The following is a 5,000-nucleotide window of genomic DNA, read 5'->3' as shown; positions in this document are numbered from 1 at the left end:
ATCTTTTCATATCTTGGCATATTCTGATGCAATATTATTATTTAGCATATTCAGAAGCAACAGGAGAAGGTAAACTCTATAAGGAGAAGGTAATCCACTATAAGCCCTGTCCAATCATCTCCAGTGTAGGCTCAGGCCCCTCTGCAACCATTGGATGACTCACCTGTTGGCCCGCCTCTTATGGGCTTTATGTATGCAACAGCTTTTCCCTCTCTCTGGGTATTCATTGAAATGTCTTCAATGTTTTCTTAAGTCTTCAACTCATCAGTATATTTCCCAGTATAAATGATGCCAATGGTTTCCCTTTTGTCCAGGGCTTTGAACCGTTATTTTTTTCCAAACGTTCCGTTCCGAACAGAAACGGAATTATAACGTTTCCGGTTATGGGTTCCACCAATAAATTGACGTTCCCGAACCGGTTAGAACAAAAAAATATTGTTCCCGGAACGGTTAATTTCGTTCCTGTCAGCTGATTACTCCCCATAGGCCTAACTGACGTTAATTATCCAAGAAAGACGGAAGTGCAAATGAGTCAGCCTACATTCCAAACTGTTTATTCAAGCGGATGAAAAGAATATCCTCCAGAATTTTGTCATTCAGGGACGACCTAAGCGACCTAAACCTCAATGATGAAAATGCGCGGTCCACACTGACTTGGGTCACAGGGAGCGCTATGATGGACATTGTGAGTTTGGGCATAGCCTATTTGAAGCGGCCATGGATGCCCAATAACGCCGAACATTGTCGGTGCGCTTTACATGCGCTTCTCTACAATGTCTTACAATGATGCAATGGAAACTCTGCCCTTTTGTATGACAGTGGTTTCTCTTATTTAAGTCAGAGAATGTCTGATGTCACACAGGACGTGAACCTCAGCCGTCATGGTAACGTGTGCAGAAAATATTAACTTTTTTTTTTTTTTTGAGGAACGGTATTAACCGGTATTAACCGGTTACCATTATTTTTAAATAAGTGTTCCCGTTCCAGAACATAAAAAATAATAACGTTTCTGGTTTCGTTTCTGTTCCCTGTAAAATACAAAAAGTTCCCGGTTTTCGTTTTCGTTCCTTGAACCGGTTCAAAGCCCTGCTTTTGTCACATGACACTGCTGTAAACGCAAAGGTAGGCCAACTGCATTGCATGGTGATGCAAAAGGCTGCCACTTTGACAAGCGTGTCCATAGAGGTAGTGCGTTAGACTAGAGGAGACATGGCAATTCACGACAGCACTGGAAAATGACAAGTGCAGCCTCCAACTAGACCTGTCCTCTTCATTCACTCAATAGAGAACATGCCATGTGAAATTTTAAATGGCCTAAAACTGTGAATTAAGAAGTGTGAATAAGAAGTGACACATTGATAAATGGCCATAATAAATCATATGAGTCGATAAAATAGGCTACTTAAAAAATCAGTTCATATTAGTTAGATAGATATTTAGCAGCATCTGTCCACTGTTCAATCTATTTCAACTTGTACTGTGTATCGATGGAAATGTTCACATTATTAAGCCATTTCATGACAGAGGTGAGCCCCTTCTCAATTCATTTATGTTGCTCAGATCCGTCTACCTACAAATGATTGCTGCCAGCATTCCTATGAATAAGGGAACGGTGTCACCTCTAGGCCTACTCAAATGCTCTTCCTCTATGGGCGTGTCTCTGTGACACTTACATTTAGGCACAGAGATCTTATAGACAAAGATACTTCATTCTAGTTCTTTTCCGGTATCCACTTTATGTTGGGTGAATGCCCCTTTAGTTTAGGAGACCTTCGGTTAGGAGACCTTCAGAGTCCTGAGGTTGAGAATGAGTCCCCTTAGCGCTGTAGATGGCGGTAGTGCACTTCTTGTGTAAACAACTCAAAAATAGAATAAGATGGAGGAGACAACGCTCCCTTAGGAGACCCAACTTGAGCACACTCTTTTGCATTGGGTGGTCGTGTTTTGATTACTCTTTATTAATCCAACCTCTTTGGTAGGCAGGTTTAGGCAGTCTGGCCTTATGGGTCTTGGGTTACCTTCAACATCATACATTGAGGGCTGACCGTGAAAACACCTTTGGCATCCCATATTGCCGCATTGTGATGTGTGTGAGACTGGATTGCTCCGAACCCTACAGTCTACTCTACCCTTTTCTCAGGAAAAACACTGAAGAGTGCAGTTACTGCTAGTGTCCAGCAGATAGAGCCATACAACAGCAGCACTGATCATATCGCTATAGAGTAGAGTAGAGTAGAGTAACTTTATTAATCCCCAGGGGGAAATTCAGGTGTCCAGTAGCTTACATAAATACACAAATAAACAAATGCCCACATGGACATTTCAAGACACAAATAACACAGGAATAGTCAGGGAGGGGAAAATAAAAATAGAAATAGTAAAGATAAAGAATGTGAAAATGTAATATGTAAAAAATGTAAAAAGGTAATTGTGCAAAAAGACATTCTGTGACAGGTAAGGAGACGCTGCACATCATGGGTGCATTCCAATATGCAAACTCCTGCCTTATGCTTGTGGCCTCGCGTTTTGCTGACGCCCCGCCTCAGTGAAGAAAACAATTAAGTTTCCCCACTGTCAGCCTCGCCACAATAACTTTTGAGGGACTGTTCTTCATTCACCATCCCTGTTGAAAATGAGAGAATGACATTAGAATTGCACTTTTTCAAGGTATTGAATTAATTTTCTGTCATCAGTGACGTCATCACGTGGTCACAGGCAGGCAAGTGAGCAAGAGAGGACGGGAGTCCGCATATTGGAATCCACCCCATGTTTCCCCACAAGATACTTACTGTATGTGAGCAGTGGCAGTCCTACAATGACTGACGATCCTACAATGACTGGTGCTCCGGGCGACACCCCTCTCCTGCCTTGCCACCCATCACAGCCCTGCTCGCCTGGCAAGAAATATTCTTGAAAAAATGTTTATAACTGCTGATAAAAAATAATTAATATCATGTTATTGTTATAATATGCTGGTAATAGTGTAAATAACATGTTAATAGCGCTATTTGGCGATTTTGGCGATGATGCCTCCCCCGCTTGGGTGGCGCCCTGGGAAACTACCCGTCCTACCACTCGGGCCACCCTTGCCTGTAAGCGCTCTGCACTCTACGCATGATACATGCAGTATTTGACCCTTTACAACCACAGTAAGGGAATAAGTTTGCTGAACGGCTGATGTGGTATTGAAAAATGAATCTCTTAATAATATTCCTTTCCACATTTGGCAGACATGTCATCCTTAATTTCCAGCTCTTATGACAGGAATTATGACACTCTTTATGTCATTTTGTCATGAAATTGGTCTTCTGCAGGGCAGTCTACTGCAACCTGAAGCTATGGGGCCTAGGCCATCTTAATCTGGTTCTGTACACAGCACTTTTTTTCACTACAGTTTTGTATGTTTGAGAGAGGTCTACAAACATGTATGCTACCTATGCTACTACATTTGTATAGCCTATGTGTGGTAGAGGGCTACTCTATTCTACTACTGCTTGTGAGAACACAGCACACAGAAGAATGTGTACTGCATAGCAGGGCCACTAACAGCTTTGGCCAGCCCAGGACAAAGTCATCTGAGAGGGCCACCTCCCTCTCAATACATACACACAATGTTATGAGGACCCAATTCCGGGCACCCTTTCTCCCTGGGCCCGGGACAACTTACCCCCTATCAGCTTCCTTGCTACTCAGAATGCTCATATGTGTCTTTTTTTACAGGTGAATGTGCTCCTGAATGAAAGGAAGAAAGCTGAGCCTAATACTTGGCTAATTGGGCAGTCATGGGTAAGCGGATAGGGCATCAGACTTGTAGTCCAAAGGTTGGCAGTTCGACTCCCGACCCGCGGGGTTGGTTGGGGAGTAATTAACCAGTGCTCTCCCCCATCCTCCTCCATGACTGAGGTACCCTGAGCATGGTACCGTCTCGCCGCACTGCTCCCCTGGGGCGCCATTGGGGGCTGCCCCCTTGCACAGGTGAAGCATAAATGCAATTTTGTTGTGTGCAGTGAAAACTTGTGTGCTGTGGAGTGCTGTGTCACAATGACAATGGGAGTTGGAGTTTCCCAGTTGGGCTTTAGAAAAAGAAAATAATACAGTACAGACCTACAGACCCTTGTCTTACTTGTGGAGATCAGGAAATGGATTTCAAAGCTGTAATTTGGCCATATATGAAAGTACATTCTAAATACAAGACTCGACAAACCTTTGTTTACTTTTTTAAGCTGTGCTTCCATATGCGGTTTGGTTTTCATTCCATTGTTATTTTTCACCATGAAATTTCCTATCAAAATTTCTAGCATTTCCTACCTAGCCTACTACTGCACAGACTAATGGCCATCCAACATAAAACTGTATAAATGTTATATGTAAATATTAATCACTAAGATTATTCTACGGTCTATTATTCTATGGTCAGCTATATCCAAGAAATGTTCTATTGGCCTGTGTTTAAGAGTTAACCCTTTCTCCTCCGCTTTTTGTCTGTCCTAGCTATTAACCCTTTTTTTATACATTTTTTAGGGGCTTTTATGCCTTTATTTGATATGACAGCCAAAGATGGTGACAGGAAGCAAATGGGACAGAGAGACAGGGGAGGATCGGGAAATGACCTCAGTTGGACTTGAACCGGGGTCCCCATGGGTGGGTATGCAAGCCCAAATGTGGGGGGCTTAGCACGCTGCACCACAGCGCCCCAGCTATTAACCCTTTCTATTCCCTCTCTCACTGTCCCTGCCCAAGTACTATTAACCCTTTCTATTCCCTCTGTCACTGTCCCTGCCCAAGTGCTGTTAACCCTTTGTGTTCCCGCTCACTGTCCCTGTCCAGGCGGTATTAACCCTTTCTCTCCCTGCGCTCCCTACAGTAAGTATCAGGGCTTAAAGGGTTGCCGTGGTTACTTATTCATGTGGCTGCTTGACTCACTGACACCCAACAACACGGGTGTGTGTGTGTGTGTGTGTGTGTGTGTGTGTGTGTGTGTGTGTGTGTGAGAGAGAGAG

Source organism: Engraulis encrasicolus, chromosome 12, assembly GCF_034702125.1.
Source record: "Engraulis encrasicolus isolate BLACKSEA-1 chromosome 12, IST_EnEncr_1.0, whole genome shotgun sequence".
NCBI lineage: Eukaryota > Metazoa > Chordata > Actinopteri > Clupeiformes > Engraulidae > Engraulis > Engraulis encrasicolus.
Note: the sequence above shows the minus strand (reverse complement) of the source record.